This window comes from Acanthopagrus latus, chromosome 23 (genome assembly GCF_904848185.1).
Source record: "Acanthopagrus latus isolate v.2019 chromosome 23, fAcaLat1.1, whole genome shotgun sequence".
Lineage (NCBI taxonomy): Eukaryota > Metazoa > Chordata > Actinopteri > Spariformes > Sparidae > Acanthopagrus > Acanthopagrus latus.
In genome coordinates this window covers 14,027,519-14,048,028 of record NC_051061.1, presented here as the reverse complement: position 1 = coordinate 14,048,028, position 20,510 = coordinate 14,027,519, and the positions used below count along the sequence as shown (strand labels likewise).

General features: G+C 42.1%; 1 long non-coding RNA gene across 1 annotated transcript in view; it reads left to right on the top strand.

Annotated features, from left to right (window-relative positions):
- The window catches only part of LOC119013906, a 62,439-nt gene that overhangs the window by 32,317 nt on the left and 9,612 nt on the right, over positions 1-20,510 (top strand). The window lies entirely within an intron of this gene.

The window sequence follows — 20,510 nt, the reverse complement described above, 5'->3', positions numbered from 1 at the left end:
CATTATTAACCCTCCTGTTGAAGCAGAAATCTCCACTGTCACTTGCTAGGTGAAAAACTTTAGCGCTAGCTAAACTGCATATCGAGGGCGTAAAAATCAATTTGAGATCTCTGGGCTTTTGTTGTTTTTTCACATTTTACATCAAATCCTCATCTACATCAGTTGTTCATGAGAATGACGTTGTTTCTGCTTTGACGTTCTGGAAAAAGTTTTGCGGACCCAGACCCTTCATCGGGATGGATGTGAGTAGATCATTTTTGGGTGAGCTCATTCTTTAACTTTAAAAGTGGAAGCGGTGCGACAAAGTTAAAAGTTTGATTTAAATCAATTATATTTTGCATCAATAATCTTAATGTGCAAAATACCATGTAGCTAAACATTTAAAGCTACAGCATGTAGAAAATGGCATTTTGTGCGATTTGACTTCCCCCCCACAGACACTGCGACACCACTGTCTTGTCTTGGAGACTTGTATCTTGATGTAAACGTGTGTAACGCTGTGATCCTACCCTCTCACGAAAGTTACATACAGCAGAAACAAGTGATGGGAAGCAAATTGGCTGAGACAGAGACACAGTTCACCCTGTTACAAGACACTGTACCATCAGCGTGATTCTGAAGCCGTTATTTTAAGATTGAAGTTACATAATGTTGCTTTAAAATACAAGCACAAATTTGCCTATTTAGTCCCACACTTCTGTAAATTAGATCCCATAATGAATACTTTTAAAATCTTGTTTGCTGGAGAAAACAAGTGAAACAAATATTCTCATTTGACTCACAACTTTTATGGTAAATCACTGTGGAAACATCTGGATACAAATGACCAGTTAGTGATTTTAGAGAAGCAGTGAGGCATTTCTCTGTGACATCAAGGCCCAGTCGCTGTCTGACACACTGTGCATGAATGAGAAAACTGACTACCATAGATAGAAGAATGGGAGGAGAGGAGGGAGGGGAGGGGAGGGGAGTCACTCTCTTAGTAACAGTTCAAGGAATTGATTGCGTTCTCTGAGAAGTGTGACTCATCGCGTGGCGTATCAGGAAACCCTTCAGATGTTGGTCACAACCTGTGAGACTTGAGCAAATGTGACCACATTTGATGCAAAACGCTCCCCTTGCCTCTTCTCTCTCTCGTTTTTTTTTTTTTTTTAAGTCATTCACATTCTCAAAACTAACACCGTCTATGTGTGGGCATGGCAAGACCCCCCCCCCACTCAATCTGCTCTGATTCTCCCCCGCTGTCTGAAACTCACGCAGGATATTGACACATGTGTGATTGGAAGCGGCAGCACAGAAAACACAAGGTATATTAGTTCAAAACCCTCACTTCCCATAATCAGTGGCTGCAGTCAGCCTGGATTACTGGTTGTGTATTATCTACCAACCGCTAAGTAAACTGTAAGACTTTTATACACAATTGTGAGTGGAGTTGTTTAACCGGCAACAAAACAAAAATAAAAAAAAAAGTGTTTGGAAAGAACAAATGAATCATGGATTAGTAACTCCAGCCAACATCTGAATCACTCATCTGGAATGTATGTGCGTAACCCCCCCCCCCACACACACACACACACACACACACTTCAGGAGCTTTTACCAAAGTTTCAGACCTTTCTCAAACAGGAATCCAATTTTTATCAAACATGTGGCTTTTTCTAATAAAACCCTGCAGTTGATCGAGAGAGAGAAACCTCCCCCGGGTTTTTTTCTCTTCCACGATGAGTGACTTCAGGCCGAGAGAGTACAAAAAAAAGCCCTCCCCCCTCCTCTGTGCCCATAGCAGTGATAGGAATTGACAATGCTGGGACCCCTGGTGTTTCAACAGCGGTGATGACAATCCTGCCAAGTGATTGGTTTCCTCTAATCTGCTAGTCTTTTACCACAAGTGTCAGGGTTAGTCAGATAAAGCGATGGAGTCAATTGAATGACTCCATTGCTTTGTTGTTGGTAGGGCAGGGTGAATAAGAGCGCTCACAGTTCCTGTAAGATTTACAAATTCAAGTTCTGACGCACAAGAAGCAGTCACAGTTAAAAATAATTTGAGATTTTTGTGATTGAACATAGATTCTTTCCACGATTGTAGCCACACACAGTGACATTTTAACAAGAAGACATTCATCAGCCACATGAAAACATCTTCAACAATGCTTTGAAACTAGATTATTCTCAGAGCATTTCTGTAGAAATAGCTTATCTTAAAAAAGCATCACGTCTGGTCAGCAATCACTAAATCAAACGGTACTCAAACAGAATGGTACATAACTCCACCATGGCGCAACAGTCCAATCGAATGTCAAACTTTAATGATTAATTAACGAAATTGTCAAACAAGCCACCAAACTCACAATGTTAATGAAAATGAGCTGCCCAACAGTTAATGAGGTCTTTTCTGGACTTAGACCCATCCGGCTTCCAAGTTTAATAGAAATCTATTCTGTAGTTTTTGTAAAGTCCTGCTGACAAACCAACAAACAAACCAGTGAAAACATTGTTAACACAAAATTATCCAGTATCTGTGGCTGTTATAAATAACTACATTCAGCCCAAATGAAAACACTGGAAATTCTACTTCTTTATCTACCGACATGCCTGCCTGCTCACTTCCCTTGTACTCACTGTGTATGACTGATGTCCTCCACAAGGCTAGGCAGATGCATTGCAAAAGCTGTTAGCGAGATAGTCACACAAGAATGGCCAGAATTGCAAGGCTCTAACATAAACAACGGTCATTTTTGTTGTTTACATTCATTATGATGATGCCTGGTGTTTTCTTACATGTTAGACATGAAGAAGTTAACTAGCAATTACAACAATTCACATTGCCAATAAAGGCCACCCTCCCAAACGTGTTGTAACGCTGTGTACAACAAGTAGCTGCTGAGAAACAGTCTAGCTAACTCAGCAGCACAAAGCACACAGCCCCTGAGCCGAAGATCAGCTGAGCAGCGGCAGCAGTGACAAGCTGTCTTTCAGCTCCTGACCGAATTGAAAAAATCACACAGCCTCTGAGCCAAGCTAACCCACTTAGCACAAAGCACACAGTCCCTGAGCCAAGCGAACCCAGTTAGCACAAAGCACACAGTCCCTGAGCCAAGCTAACCCAGTTAGCACAAAGCACACAGCCCCTGAGCCAGGCTAACCCAGTTAGCACAACGCACTCAGCCCCTGAGCCAAGCTAACCGTTTCTACAATCGAAACCAACCCCAGCTTCAGTCCTATCAACATTTTGTCTTACATACATTCTATGTATGATGCTTTCAAAGAGTTAAAGCACACACTAGCTAGCAAGGGTATATCATTTCATTTACTCAGTAAGAGACAGCAGATGCACTCAATTCACCTTCACCACATCAGGCACAGTTTTTCGCAGGCACGCCACTTTCGGTTTGTGTGTGTGGTGGGAGAGACAAAGAGGAGAGAGAGAGAGAGAAAAAAAGGCCCAAAAGAGATGAGAGAGAGAAACAGTCACTCAGTGAGAAAGAGTCACTCAGTTACAGTGAAACACTCGAGGCCTGTGACATCAAAGACGTCGACCTCATATCTTTATGCTAATCTGACCCAGGTGAGCCGCTTCAAACAACAAAAAAAAGCCCTTTCCCTGCTTCCTGGAAAAAAAAACTGTGAGAGAAGAGAGTTTTGCTTCACATATCAGGTAACCAGAAAGCATCAGTTTCCCATAAACTACAGCGGTGCAACATCACAGAGGCGTCCCACGAAAAAAGAAACAAGTTGGGGATGAAATGTTGAGCTGCCTCTCACTGGAGCCTGTGTAATAAAAGTTTTTAGATTTGAATTTACTTAAAATGTCTTTAGCATACTGCTTTCCCTGAGGTGGCTTTCCAGGAAATCAAATGGATAGCCTTATTTGGAAGCCAAAGAACCCAGGCCCCATTCAAATGACCATTTATTCCAGTAATTCAGATATGACATAGGGAAATACCTCGTTACACTCCACTGCACATCAGATGAGCTCCTGTGTTCACTATTTCCTGTCATTCATTGGTTCTGAAGCCTTTCCTACCGCATGCTTCGCTCATTTCTTTAGATTTACGTGCAGATTCAACACATTATATATAATTTAATGTCACAGGCTAGTCAAAAAAATAATAATTTCCTGTCAAACTTTGCTGTATCGCTCCGACGTTGCTCTTGTTAAGTCACCTACTGGTCGGCTTCACCATCCGGCCGCTCAAAGACAGACAGACACAGCAGCTGCTTGTTTAATGGAGTGTGTAGAAAGGGGAGCTCAACATCTAAATGTTTAACAAACTGGGATGCGAGGGTCAGCGAGTCCTCATTACGTCTGCGCATAAACACATTCCAATTATATACCTGCAGGCCTGACACGAGCTTTGGATTTGTTCACACACTCTGAGGTGTTTTGACTCAAATGTACTGGCTTATTTTCATACTGCGTGTATTTCCATATTATCACACCAGTGATAATATGGAAATACACTTGATTTACCTCCAAATGTTCTCTTGGTCGGCGCTCAAAAACTCGGGCAGCAATTTTTTTTTTTTTTTTTTTTATTCCCCCATGTTGGAGCAGTGAAGCTAATATTTGTTTTAGATAGCAGATAAGCCCCTTTCCCAGCGCTCTCTCTAACCACATATCAGCAATCGCCTTTGGTGGCTGTTGACCTCGTGCAGTGAGTGCGTTCCCAAATGACAGAACCATTCCCAAAAATCATGAGTGTTGGGAAATCAGAGAAACAAAGGAATGCAAGATGACACAAATGCAACAGCGGACTGCGTTTCGCAGTCTCACTCAGGCTTCTGTTTGAGCGCACAGAAAATGCCTGAACGTTTGTTTGACATGAGAAAGGCTCTAAACTACATTACAAGATTTTTCCATTAGCTTCGAGTGCTGGTCAGACATAGACATGGTAGACTATTCAAAAGCAGCTGGAGCACATTATGTGGCCTGTATCCTGAGCAATTTCTCCTGTAATAGGGCATACCCTGCTAATTCTTCACAAACAAACGCTAATTTGTCATTCTGTAGCAACACATCTGGCTTCACATGAATATTGTCAACATGATTTCAACCATTAAATGATAGCTGGTCCACTGAAAGGTGAGAGTAAACTACAGGCCCATAGATGAGACGGTAAGTCGCAGCTTCTGTAGAAGTCACAGTGAAGTGGTCAGCTTATTACTGAGAAGCCACTGCTGTTATCAGTTCCTTTGAAGTTGATGCGACAAACGTTGCTTCATAGTACCAGTGAATGATGCTGTAGCACAGTAGGATAACCACGAATTTTGCGACAAGGAAGTTAATCGAAGGGAAACTTTGCAGATCGTCAAGCAGCTTTGCATCACAGCAATGTGTCACGCTGAGCCCTTGGCTGTTGCAACAGACAAGGAGTGTAGTTGGACTATTATTTATTGACTGAAATGTTTCACGAAACATATTTTAGAGTGTTGTTTTGCTGCTATAGCAGTGCATTCTTGTTCTTGCAGGTTTTTGACTTCAGAATGAGCGGAAGGGACTTGAACTGGCCTTTTTCTCTGTTTTCTCTGGTCATGTAGCACCTGTATAAATATATTAACCGTCGTTCTAGCAGATGTGGCAAGAGTACATGCATTCTTTACTCAAGGAGAAGTTCAGGTACTTGTGGGGAAAAAAAGACTTTGGAGAAAGTAGAAGTACCTGTGCACCTGCGCTTACCAAAGTCAAAGTAAGAAAGCACAGACTCTGAAATGTATGAAAGTAAAGGACATTTCTAGGGTTCATTATTCATTTAGGCTTAGTCTCCCTCTCTGTCTGTCTCCATCTCCTTGCGTTGTCTTGCCATGTGATTAGCACTCAAATCAGTCTTGCGATGTTGGGGATGCGGTGTGCAATAACACAAAATGAAAATAATCAACGATTCCCCTTGAATGCATTAGAACTAAAGAAAACTAAAGATGTTTGCAGGAGCCCTCTCTCCAGGAGTGAAATACTTCTTTAACAGCTCCCTCAGCGCGGCAGTCTTTGCTGTACGGCACTTATGATTTTGGCTTTCTTTGAACTTCCATCCCCATGTGAGCCACAAAAGTGTTGATTTTGGAGTCGAGCCTTATGTCAGAAAACAGCTGCAGCACGCTTGACACCTACCAGGTCGACGACGAACACAATGTGTGCTGTTCAGTCCCCGCAGAACAGTCGGGGCCTCCGAGAGGAGGGCTGTTCATGCAGAGAGAGAGAGGAGAAACTAACACTAAAAGTAGAATAGAAGAGACAAAGAGAGAGTGTTGGAGGCAAACTGTGTAGCTGTAAGAGAAAACAGACGAAAAGAAGAAAAACTGGCTCGCTGCAAGCCCATGAAAAGAGAGTTGTTCTTCTCAGCCAAAGCCTCTGGGGCTTTCTGAGATGTAGGATATGGATCTGTTATTCCACTCTTTACAGGAAAGGGCTGACCACACTGTTACCATGGCAACCAGGTGACATGCAACGGGGCCTTGTTGTTCGCTGTGCAAATAGTCCACGGCGGTCAGGCAGCCTGACAGAGTAGAGGCCTGACCCTGACCAGAGTGGGTCGACAGTGACGCCAAGCCAAGGCATCGCGTCCCCGAGTCATTTACAGCACACTGCAGATACAGTCACGCTCATACATGTTACACACTAATGTCTGCAAACACACACACACACACACACACAGCAGGCAGGCAGGAGTGTCGTGAAAGCCTACAACTTGATAGAGTCAACAGTAAATTGATCATTCGATTATCAAATCATATGCAGTACAAGTCTTGTACTTTTCATTCTTTAGGGTTTTAATCCAGTCATTCTTTAACAAAACACCACTGAAGTTATAATATAGTTTTCGATGTCAGATTCCCGACCCAGCACCTGAACGCACCACAGCATGAAAAGTGATTTAAGTCAACATTTTTACTGCATTATGACAAAGATGTAAGAATAAAAAAGTCAGGAATTCATGTGGATTCCCTGCAAGTTGGCTTTCAGAGGAAAAATATAAAAAACAGTACTGTATTATTTGGATGCTGAGACCATCTTCGGGATTTATTATCTGGGGATGCTGTGAATATTGGAGAAACAGCTGCTGCTGCACAATGAATGAGCCGGATTCCATCTGTCCTGTGTCCACTGTGAGAAACCCAAGCTCCTCCGGTCTGAGGTAATGCCACAGTGCGCGCAGGCGGCTGCACGAGTGGATCGGATGACGGCAGGGTGACCTGCGAGAAACACTTCCATTTTTAATCACCTCGCCGACGCACAGGACCTCACTCTCTCTTTCACGTTGACACACAGTTTTATCCCCTCTCCTGGAGCCGAAGATAAAGCAAATAAAGTCCCCATCGAACGACAGATCAAACTACTTTTCTTTACTTTCATCCTCTCAGGATTGCAGCTCAGTCACCCAAAGTTTTGAGAAGAGTTTGTCAAAGATAAATCTAAGAACTGAGTTGATGTTTTCTGGACTGGACTCCTGCAAATCCCCTCTGCCGGGCATCAAACAAAATGTCCCTGTCTGTTTTTAGAAGATTTTAAGATTTTGCTGATCAATTTTAAAGCTTGTATGGGTCTTGCCCTAAGATACATAGTTGAATTGCTGACCCTACATAAGCCGTTTCACAGCCTTAGGCCCTCGGGTGAGGCCCTTTTGGTCGTTCCAAAACTGAAGGTGACCACGCTTTTGCTGTCAGGGCCCCTCGACTTTGGAACGACCTCCCCCGAGTAGAGATAAGGCTCGCAAAACATCAGTAACTTCTATTAAAATCGCTTCTCGAAATCCACTTTTATAGACTCGCTTTCATGTGAAGTCAACCTCTTTACACTGATTTTTCATCTGTCTTACTTCATTTTACTGCTCTCAGTCTTTTCATCTGTTTTTATTTCGCCTCATGTGACCCTCTGTCCTTTACTGCATTTGTTTATTTATTCCTTTTACTGCTCTTAATCTTTTCATCTGTCCTTAATTCCCCGGATGAAATGTCTTCTTCTTATCGTCCTTTGTTGATTTCTATTCTTTTATCGATCCCTTCATCTTTGTTTTTTCTGTGATTTTGTGTTCCTTTCTGTTAATTACTCACGCTAACCTTTGGGTTTTGATATTGTCTGTTATTCATTCTTGTTTTAAACTCAACTCAGATGAGGCTTGCTTGTGTTTAGCTTGGCTGTTGAGCTGACTGTAATACAAGTCCAGTGTCACCTCCATTCCAGAGAAGTTATTACACAAAACCCCCTCGAGGCACAGACAGTCTACACCAGATGGGAGTCACCTTTGAGCGCACACTCACCTGAGAACCTCACGAGATACAGACGAACGCTTTTCAGGCATATTCATGAAATATTACTGTAAAAGGGTTCAGCGCAGTGATCAGAGTCTGACTGCATCACTTTGAACGGTGATCAAAGGGCATATATTTTCCACATCATGTGGGAGGAAAGTCAAATGGAAATGTAACTGTGTGTGTGTGTGTGTGTGTGTGTGTGTGTGTGTGTGTGTGTGTGTGTGTGAGGTCAGGTTACATCTGCTTTCAAGAGAAATGTGACTGTGCGTGGCTGCAGTTTCAAGATTAGGAGGATAATGGTTAGAATTGTTTGCTTTTTCTACGTACAGTATGACCAGTCAGATTTCACAAACATGCCGGGGGCTGAAGCAACACCCCTGAGGAGACCTTTGTTTTCGAGAAAAAGTCCTGGTTTCGAAATTTTACTCACCACCAAAAGTACAGCATCATGTACCTGAAGTATCAAAAGTGGAAGCTCTCATGATGTAAAATGTCTGCTGTCGTTATATGAGTACAGTATACAATAGAATTATCAATGTGTACATATTTAGATATTGGGGAGAAGATCATTTTCAGCTCAGTCTCCAGAAAAATATGGTATGGCATTTTACAAAACATGATAAGTTGCCCCTTCTTCACCAAAAATAGGTGTACATCACAAATTTCTGCACCCCGCATACATGTGGTGACCTTTTTATGTTAAGTGTACACACAAAACGGAGACACAATTTGAATTTTTTTTTTTTATAATTATTATTAAAAAAAAACAAACAAACAATCATCTGCTTGGAATTTGGTGACCTCATACACCGAGCCTTCTTCAGAAAAAAGCACTTCACCATTCTCTTTAATTCCAGATCAAGATAGCTGGGTCAGCTGTGGCTACAGTTTAGAAGCCGCACTCGCCCGAATATGAATAATTTGCCACCTGCCCAATATGGCACTAATGTGGAATTTTGTCAGTGACACGCTACAGCTGTTTCCTCTTTCCTAGTAAATGGGGAGGGGGGGCGAACGGGTGCAGATCTGCCGTGTGACTGTGCGGTATCAGCAGGCAACAAGTTCCCATCCTGTCAGGAGCGCTTTTTAACAGAAAGGTCTGATAGTTAATCATTAGCTTATAACTTGACATGGGCTTTGTGAGAGCATGCGTGCGACTGAGCTCACTGGCTGGATTAGAGGCGTGAGTCAGTGAGGGATTGGTAGTGTACATAGCCTGAGGTAACCTTTACCCAATAAACTTTACTCTTAGTGGTTTTGAAGGAGGGCTATGCTGCACTCTGAAAGACTCGATCCCTCCGTCTTTGTTGTGACCCCCGTCTGGTCTTTTTTTTTTTCTTTTTTTTTGATATTTCAGTACTAAGAAGTGTTGCTCCACAGGCTAAGAGATTGTAAAATCCAGTTCAGGCTGTTTCCAGGAAGAGGGAGAGGGGGAAGACGAATTAGACCAGAGAGGAATGTTGGACAGATGTGTGGAAAGTATAAAAATAATATTCATATTTCTTTTCTCCAACACCTGGACTGCATTTAAAAATAACAACAACCTGTGACCAAGTCGTCCAAGCTCCTGTGTGTTTTCAACGCGAGATTGTGAAGGACAGGGGGAGGGGTGCATGGAGGTCGTGCGTCTGTGTGTGTGTGTGTGTGTGTGTGTGTGTGGTGGGCAGGAGGGTTGGCAGGGCAGCAAAAGTGAGCTCATGTTGGCCCTTCCCAATCCTGGCTCGAGGTTTGCTTCATCCCCCGGGGCCCAGAAGGATGGTGTAAGTGTTACGGTGAGGTGTTTCAGGGCCCCTTTGTTGAATCGCAGCGGGGTGGCGCACGGGCCGGGAGGATTAAGATGGTAAAGGGCACGTAGTGACTGATCCCACAGCGGCGTTTGTTTTGGCAGCGGGCACAAGTCTACTAAGGGAATGAACACACACATGTCAGCTGAATGTGATGGCGCCCGGTCAGGAATTGGGACTGGGGAGCAGAGCAGTCAGCAGATGTTCGCTAAAGACGAGTTCTACCCTTGAAAGCGCGCCGTGATTGTTTGTTTGTTTACTTCTGTAGGAAAGGATATATGACTCAGAGCAGCTTTGAGAGGGAGATTTTGTTCACTGCAACCCTCCACACACGCAACCAAAGTGACCATAATGTGGGCCTTTGTTTCTGCATCCACATGAAGAGATCAGACATGGGTCAAGAGGGCATTCCAGACACTAAACAAAGGAATTTTTCTTCCTACAGGGCCTCCCCATGAGAGCCCCCAGACAGCTTCAACATTCTTTAAAAGGAGATCTGTGATGCTTTTTCATGTTTTTTTCCTTTCCCGTCAGTGTGTTGTGCATGCAAAAAACTTGAAAGTTAAAAGCCCCAAAGTCTGTTGGTGCTCCTCCCTCCCGCAGAAAACACTGCTCCTGAAACGCCTCGTCAGCAGTCCCACCTTGAATTCTGTGACCTTGTGACATCGCACCGTGTCATATATTTGCATAATGCATACTGCCTGCAGTCCCGGTAGAAGTGAAGCTATATCTCCTTTAAATCCTCTAAAGTGTCTGCAGAAACTTGAGCTTTTTCCATAAAAACAGGAAGAGAAAATGTGTGTAGGGTCAACTGAGCGCAGTCCAGTAAAGACTTGGAAATAAAAAAAAAGCAAAAAAAAAAAAAAAAATCTGAGGAAGTTTTCAAGTGAGGGTTCGGATCAAGATGCATCCGCCTGGCCTTTTGGCGTCCGTCCTTAATTCACATGAACAACTTGAGGAAGTTCTCTCTGTGCATAGAAGTCTTATTCAGAGATAACAAGTATTTGCATAGATTTTCCAGGAAGAGAGTGGTACTAAATTGCTAACCACCCTGTGCAGAACAGGGCGATAGGGCCTTACTGTAATGCAAGAGAACAAGAGGGAGTAGTGCCAAGACTCACACCTTTGTGTGGCTTACTGGAAAGCGCGATGCCCTCTGGATTTCCTTACACATGACATATGTTGTGTCACCTCTAGTCTAACCTGGATGATTTAACAATTGGCAGACAGCCAACAACCAACAACGGACAATAGCTTGTCATAGATGCTTTAACAACAGTGAACATGAACGCCTCACAGCAGCACAACTTTTAATTCGACTGCTTGCATCTAGCATGCTGAGTTCGAGTTTCCTTCATCTATATATCTGTTGTGAAATGTGAATATGAGGAGGAAAGACTTCAGAATACATCCAACTTACTGTAAGTGCACTTTAAACTGTGTTACTGTAAATCTACTGCAAACAAAGGCAACTTCCTGAACCCTGTCATTAAAATAATTAGTGCAGCCAGTGTGTGGCAGCAGAAGGAAGGTGAGCATGTGGAGTGAACAAAGGAGTCATTCTGAGGCCAGTCCCGTGCAGACCCTGAGCGGAGAATGGGCAAATGCTGACACCTGGTGGATGATGTGTCAGTGAGCGCGAGAGGAGAGTCGGATCAATGTGACCGGAGGCTTACATTGTGCCTCCATCTGGATGATTAATTACTGGCCTACAGGCGCACTGCATACATAATGAGTTTGTGATAAAGCTCTGGTAATACTTATCACAAAGAAACCATTAGGACCCTTTTACCACTGTTAATTGTTAATGTGTTTGTTTATACGATATCGACATTTAATTACCACGCATGGTATAGTTGTGCTCATTTGTCTGCAAAAATCTGCTGCTCTGCGTATTTATACACAGTTTAGAGGAACTTTTGTCCGAAATCTCCTTTTTCAATATTTGTGAATATGGGAATGGACTGACATGAAATGAATAATTCCTAATGACTCTGGGGACACCATCAGCAGGTCAAGCTGAAGGGAGACTGAGATCGACAGAAATGCAGGGCAGCAGCTACAGCTATTTCAAAGCTGCTCTCGTCATTGTTTTTTATACAAGCTACAGTTCATGTCAATATGCGTAACATGAAACAGTGTCACTCACAATTGGGCCGTTTTAGCCTCTTCCAGCTCCTTGTTTTGGTCCCATGTGCCACAGCTTTACTGTTTTCAGTTTATCATGTGAGCATGTTGGCAAGCAGCTGCTTCTTTATAGAAATGCTCTGTAAACTTCCTACACAACAACAAACTGCAGACAAAGTTAATCAGTAAGTTTGGTGGAATGTACTGGAGCATTAAGTCGGGTATTCCTCGTAGGAGCTGACGCTGAATATTAGAGTCACATTTGTTCAGTCGCCCAAAGAACAACTTTAAATCAGTGCTAATCTTGCCTGCAGTCTGCTGAGTGTGTACACATGCAAATATCTGTTGTATGCTGCATGTTTCATTAATATGCATTAAGTATTCTTTCATAGCAATTCAAAATAACCATCACCAACCAACAGTAAAGTTGTAGCTAAAATGTGCAATATCTAAGAATTTTGGTTGAAATTATCAACCGAACAGCTAGCGGAGATCCAAACCAACACTGAAGTGTGAAATTTAACAACAGAAACATTTTGCCTTTCAAAAATCCTACAAGATTCCTATTTGTAAGAAAGAAAGAAAGAAAAAAAAATCTTTACATCTTTACAATCTGGACAAAAAAAAAAAAACAAGATTTCTTTGCTCTGAGAGCTTTTGCTTATCTTTCACAGCTAGTTTAATCTCAGCACTGATTGCAATCATTGCTGTTTATTTTTTCAGGGGCATCCAGCAATTTTCCCCTGGTCCTTCGGATTAAGACAAAAACACAATATTTGTTCCAGCTTTTTGTACGAGCCGGGGCAGAGACTGTCATTAGGATTCAGGTGGTGTCTCGGATCAAATTAGTGGCCTTGTGTATTGTGGTTTATTGGGTTACCATGTCTCTGGAAGCCATGATGCCATTACAGCCGCATGATATTTCCATGCAGTGGGAGGGGGTGACGTGAAGGCTGTTTCTCACTGACAATTTACTCCATGGCCTCTTTGCATTATTTGTCGGCTTCATTTAACCCTATTAGCTTCACATTGGCTGTGGTTGCAGGCAGTGAAGGAAGCTGCAGAGCGGAGATAAGGATACATTTCGCTTCGACAGGAACAATTTGTCACTGTCCACTGAAAAGACGGTGAAAGTGGAAGAGAGCGGGTGACAAAGGTAGAGGAGGGAAGTCGTCATTTGTGTGATGCATCCTCTGTCCTCTCTGCACTTTCCTCTCTCCTGGGTCACGGTAATGTGCAGCTTTCATCAACAGAAGGGGAGACTATTCTATTCATAGAGGAGAAAATGTGATTCATCCTGCTATTCATCCTACTCTTTCTCTCCACTTCTGTTTTAATCTGCCGGTCTGTATTTCTGTTTACAAACTCCCCAAACCCACCAGGGAACCTGTTCTTTCCCCTGTCAACAGGGGAACTGCGATGCTTGTAAAGATGTTTTGTTGTACCTTTTTTGTCAACTGCTTTTAATCATTTTTTTAATCCAAGTCACGTCACAAGTCCTCAACTCAGTCTGTGGCAAATTGCAAGACAGGATGCAAGTTGTTCATGTGATGACTGCGGCGCACAATTTCAACCTGAACCTTTCGAAGCCAGGTTCTTCCTCATCAGAAAAACGGCCAGACAGGTCAACTGTGAAAGTAGCTTATTGCAATCCATATTTACCTTTCTTCTCAGGCGGTGGCCTGTTGTGGTCTTTGTAATTATTTTGGCGGCAAAGCAGGAAGTCAGAGAGAGGAGGTCGGTGATGGATGGTCGGGTCAACCAAGCACAGGACTTTCACATTTAGGAGACCTCTATTCATGGCCAGTTTGAAAGTTATTTGTTTAATTAGTACAGAAGTTTTCCTGAAGCTAACCAAATAGTTTTTGTCCTAAACCTAACCAGACTGTTAGCATAGGTCTACTTGTCAGTTGCTTGGAACCTTCCTGTTCTGTAGAAGAGAGTCGCAAAGCCAGACCCTCTGGAAGAAGAAACACCCAGAGTCTCGTCGGACTTTGCCTTTTACCGATGGGAGGAGCTTTTTGGAACTTCTTGGATTAGGATTTGGATTCCTCTTTACTCCTGTTTATCAGCCTGACTGCGGCAGCGATCTATGGAGGTGACCACCGCCATCAGGTGCTCAAGTAACGTTACTGTAACGCTGACTGCCGCCTGGAGCTGAAGGGTTAAGGATCATAAACTTTTCTACATAAACATTACATCACAGAGAGGAGAGGGGAAAAAGAAGAGTTCTGCGAAAGGTTGACCTTGTTATAAACACACACACACACACACACACACACACACACACACACACACACACACACACACACACACACACACTCTCGATGTGAACCCTTACTCCCTATCTTACGGCTAACGAACCGTGAGGAAATCTGTCTGTTTGGGGAGATTCAACACTACGTCACTGCAGATGAAAATCTATCTGATATGACTCAGGCACAAATATTCCCAGGCCAGATAACCTGTGGAGATCTCTGGGTGACAGCATGGTTGGGAACATTTGGGACTGTGTAAGAACTCAACTCAAGCAAAATATGTAACAAATGTTAAGTCGATTTCAGACATTGCAATGCAGAATTCTTATGAATGATATCGTTAAGAACCCCTCGTCCGAGAACATTTCTGCATGAGTCATGTAACTATATTTTCATCAGCAGTGGCGGTTGTTTTTTTACAATACAGATGAAAACTCCCCATGACCCCATGGTTGACTGCTCCAGCGCTGTTTCCTGTCTGTATTTTGTTTTGTTTGAATTGAGGCCTCTTGATAGAAATGACCGTTATGCGTGTTTAACATATTATTAATACATCATTATTATGAGGTTTTGTTTTAAATTGTTCACCATTAAGACAAGTGTTCATACACAGGTACACTAGTTATATGTACAGTCAAAAGTTAGACAAAATCGAAGTTTGGCTAAGCTAACGCTGGTTTTGACCAGTTAAACAGTGGCTACAGGCACAATATTACAGTTTAATGTGGAGAATAAGTCAGAAAACTGATACTGAACGTATAAACGGACTTACAAAACACTATCTCTGCTCAGTTTTTGGCACATAATGTGGTTGTAAAAAGCATCAATGGTGATTCTTAATAGCTAGAAATAAGAAATCTCGGCAGTAAAATGAATGAAATTCAGAACTGCATGACCATTAATCATAAAATGGAAATGTAGTGCCAGATAAATGCGTGCTGTCCTATAATACGTTTTGTGAGACAGTATTAAAACTTTTATTACCATTAAAGAAATAAAGAATATACATTTAAACCCTTTATTTTATTTCACTGAGTGATATTTAATCAGACCTGGTAATGAATTATGCAATCTGTGCAGCACGAACACATATATAAAGGATCACCTGACAGTATGCAATTTTCATTGCTTTGAGAGTCCTCTTACTTAAGACTCAAGTCCAAAGCTTTCCATAGGTGTCACACTGCTCTTCTCACAGTCTCCACTCTGTGTTTGCGTGTTTTTCTGCGTCTGTGTGTCGTCACATGATTTACGCATTCACCCTTGCGCGAGCTCTTCATTTCATCACTCACCTGAATAGCCTACTCTCCCATCGCGGGAAACTAATGAAAATGAGCTCCGTGACACCTTCAGTTTTCCCGAACGATCCCATTACTATTGGTGCTCACTGAGCAAGGGACGGGTCTAATTACTTTTTCAAGTGGCTCCCGCGTAAGAGAAAACATATCTTATCCACGTCCCTCCAGGGATTGAGTCCCTCCTCGGTTTATGAGACCACTCAATCCTGAGACATCGGCTCCTCGCACCTCTCGATGCAGTGATGCACTGATGTGTCCAGGCAGGTTAAGTAGGAAACACACCGGGGAGGTGAGATGGTGCCAATCAGAATGTGCTGATGAAAGTATTGGAGAATTAATCATCAAGACCCTTGTAACCCTGGGAGTCAAAGGAAAGACATTACATCCCACATTTCACTCTAAAACAAGTGGTGCAAGACAGCATTAAGAGTGGTTCTTCAGTTCATGATCATAGAGCCACATCTTTTTTTTTTTTTCTTTTTTAACTATATGGCACTTGTCTGTGCTGTGTAGCACCTTTATCGAAGAAGGCGAATTCTTGTATTTGTAAAGCTGGGCACTGAATTTAAGTTCTCTGACAACCTTAAAGAGACCTTTTTCTTAGATAGTAAGATCCATTTTGTAAACGGAAACACAAGTCTCACTCAAGGAGATGTCTTGTTTTGTAATCTTGTGAAACTCAGCCAGAGTTAGAACGATAAGTTTATCTAGGGGAACAGCCAGCAAGAATTAGTTTCCTCAGAGTTCTCCGCGCCGTTATCGGAAACGCAGAATAACTACCTCAGCCTGTCAGCGGCAAAAACAAGCACTTTGCCGGATGCTGCTGTGTCGTAGTTGTTTGTTGTTGGCTCTTAGCCTGTCACCGTGGAGGAGGCAGCCGAGGACAGGATGCTGGCGAAACTGCTGGCAATCATGGATGATGCCTTTCACGCGTCCCTACAAAACTCTGGACAAGTGTGAGAGCAGCTTCAGCAACAGACTCATTTAACCCTGCAGCCTAAAGGAATGCCACAGGAAATCGTACCTACCTGGTGCCATCAGACTATCTATCTATCTATCTATCTATCTATCTATCTATCTATCTATCTATCTATCTATCTATCTATCTATCTATCTATCTATCTATCTAAGTTAGTAATTCTTCTTTAAGGAAGTAAAGAAATATGTGAATAGCTGTCATGCTTTCCTTAGGCCAAATTGAATAAGCTGAAGTATCTGCACTGGACTGTGTGCAGATGCAGCAGCGATGATCACAGACAGGCGTTCCTCCGTCGGGCACCCGGGAATGGTTCCTTAAATACAAGGGAGCCTCGGGGGGGTGAGAAGGTTGTGACCCTGCACATATTGTGTTATCCTCAGGAAATACAATTTATTTTAATTAAGTTTGTCTCAATTCTATCCCCAGCTAAAGTTTTAAGATGAGGAGCCAGGAGAGAAACCCAACCTAATCTTCAGAATAAATGCAGGCAATATATATGTTTCTGCAATCGACGTGTGTTTCTTCAGGGTTCAATTTTCAATTTTATCTGGAGACATCGCTGTGCTTATGGTCTGGTTGGCCTGGTAGGGATCAAGAGAGAGATCATGTTTTTGCTCAAACTATCTCTTTGGTCACCACACACAGGGCTAGAAGTTGTCCAGAGGCCTCCTTAAATATATCCAGTAGTTAAAAACATCCCCTCCACCTTCAAATATAAAGGTCAGGTTGTCAATATATAATATTGAGAATATGAACAGAAACATTTGATCATTAAGCCTGAAGTCCCTGCAGTTCTGAGGTTAATCAGCCAAGTGTAAATATACTGCAGCCTGGAGTCTCTGTGAATAGCTAAAAACAGGCAGATCCGTGTTACCCTTGTCTTCTTTATGAAATGTCTGTATCTTCTTTGAGCTGCATTAACTATAAACTTTAAGGGTTTGTATCCCTGGCGTTAGAATGATCTCAAGAGGGACAGCTCGCCCATTCACACCTGGATTTCTACATGTAGAAAGGGAGAACTTAGTATGCCGAATTTCCAAGAAGGCCAAATTAATAAAGAATGCATCATAGGCAGTGTTTCACAAAGCTTATCAACATTCTCAAAACTCAACAACACACAAAATTGAGTGATTTTTTTAAGGGAGTTTGGTGAATTTCCCTCCCTCGTCATCTCCTTGTTGTTGCTGACTGTAGTTGATGCGTCTGCTTTGGCCTATAGTATATTTCTGTTTAACTTTTCTGTCTGCTGTATTGCAAATGTTCTCAAATTACTAATAGTTATTCATACAAGTTACCCTGACAATTCCAATTTGTGAAACGTAGTGATGATTTTGCAGAAACCTCTCCAGAATCTAGTACTTTAAGCACTATAGCCTCTGAAAGACCATTTGTTTGCCTGTGCGTATACTGGGTTGTTTGATGGGTGTGCTTTAAGATCTAATGGTACAGTAGCTCCCCTATAGGTCCCTCTTCAGGAGTACCTTATGTCATTGTTCTGCAGGAGCCTCTCTGTAAAAATATCAGGCTATATCTCGTGGTTTAGGAGTTCACATAGAAAAACAATCTTTTCCTTTCAATCTCAAAAGGACCACTGAATGTCATCTCCTGCAGCAGCTCAATATTTATGAAAGTATTTAACATTCATTGAAATAAATGAAAACGTAGTCACAGTGGTGCGATGAGCTGCTACCATAGCTACAATAGCAGCTTTTTTTAATAATGTGTAATCGCCCATGTGATCTATTCACACCTTCCACAGAATGTGTTAATTTGAATTCAGCACCCTCAACAATAGCTGGTAACACATGAAGTCAAAGTTGTGGTGCCTAGATTCATATTAAATCCTCGTGCATGTGCTTTAATTTACGGCCAGTCCATCAAAACTATCTCCACAAGGGCAGTAAACCTCCCTGGCACTGTGAAATTCTATAAGAAAGATTGTCGCCCTTGAGGCGGTGATATATATATATATATATATATATATATATATATATATATATATATATATATATATATATATATATATATATGCACTTTCCTGTAACATTTCAGTGAGCGTTTTACTCATTATGATGAGAGACCTGCCGAGGGAAATAAAGGACCTGATGGCAACGAATGGCACTGTACAGCATTGTTTATTACAGTAAATCAATAGCAGAAGCTGTTCAGTTTATGTTGCATGAAAATAACACTTGTTCTGACCGAAGGCAATGAGGTTTTTTTTCTGTAAAATATCTGTTGCACTGTATACTTTGAATGTTGCATGACCACAATATAGATGCACAAATTCAGTAAGGTCCAGCTAACTCATTGAACTCTTGCACTGCGTGTAATGAGGTGTAATATATTATGTTCACATTCCCGATGGCGACAAATGTCTATGGGAGTAATAGCCACAGTATATCTGCACACTGAGTTTTGTTGAGCTGAGCAGAAGCAATGCCAACGAACAATTATTCAAAATGTGTCACACAGAGAAGCTAAAAGCTTAATCAAGCTTGGTATCATGGACATTCAAAGGGCTCTTTTGTTGTTGGGAATAAAGTGACTGGGAAGGCCTCTCACTCAGCCCAGTTGCCAGAATAAAATGCTGGCATTTCATCTGCCTATAAACAACAGATACATTCAAATGTGTACATTTCATATGGATTGTCTGAGTTTCAACAATACAGGTCAAATAATACTCACTTTACGCATATATGAGCATATTTTCATGGCAGGACGATAGTTGCGTGATGGCTAGGCTAATACGATCACTGCCAAGCAAGAGACCACTGTTCAAGACAGAGTTTAAACATTTGCAAGTACGAAACAACTGGATATTTATAACAAAACATCAAGACATTTTCATTTTTAAATTCTTTTTTTTAGAATCTTTTTTGCTAAACTAACTGGACTTTGAGCGCAACATTACATTGTCCTGTTTGACAAACAGCGCCCAACTGCAGAGCTCAGGAGCAGGCAAATAAGAGAACAAAAAAGCAAACAAGATAACCAAATTCCAAAAGTCCAAGTAACAAAAGGGCAAGCAACAACAACAACAACAAAAGCTAGGGCAACAAGAAGAATCCAGGAAACTAAACAGTATAACAAAAAGGGAGGAAAAAACTAACAAAACAAAACAAAGAGGACAAATCATAAAGCCATGGGGAATAAATCTAGAACACAAAAAAAAAGGCACAGAAAAGGGGCAGGAAAACAGACAAAGAGAGGAAGAGGAAAGTAAAACATAAAAACAAGAGTGCTCTGCAGTGGCACTCTTTACTTCTCCCACTGAATACAATACATTCAGAATCACAACCAGACTTCTCCTTCTCTCCCTCTTCTTACAGCTCACTCTTCACATTAGCTAGGGGTTAACAGCTGCTTGCTAGCGAGACACAGTAACATGCAGTTTTCCTCAGCTGGCACGGTGACGGGAGTGTCTCTCAGGAGTTACTCTAGTGAAAATTTCACGTCGCTGTCATCTTCAACGTTGATGGATTTTCCGCCCCTGATTGCAACCCTGTTTCTTGATTTGGTAGATTTCAAGTCTCTCTGCGCCGGGCAACAATTTGTCCTTGTTCAATCTTCTTTCAGTTCACACCAAGACGGACCAAGTACTCCTAACTCCGCTCTGTCAGGGTTCACTACATCCTCATTGCACATGTTCCTCCACCTGTGTTTCACACATACCTGCCCCTCCAAAAACTCTGCAACTCAAATGTTACAAAACAATACAGATTACAATATCAAACATAAAGTCATGATATAACCGTGGGTGGCAGAAAAGTACACCAACATGTATTCTGGTAATTGGGTTGTCTCACTACACAAA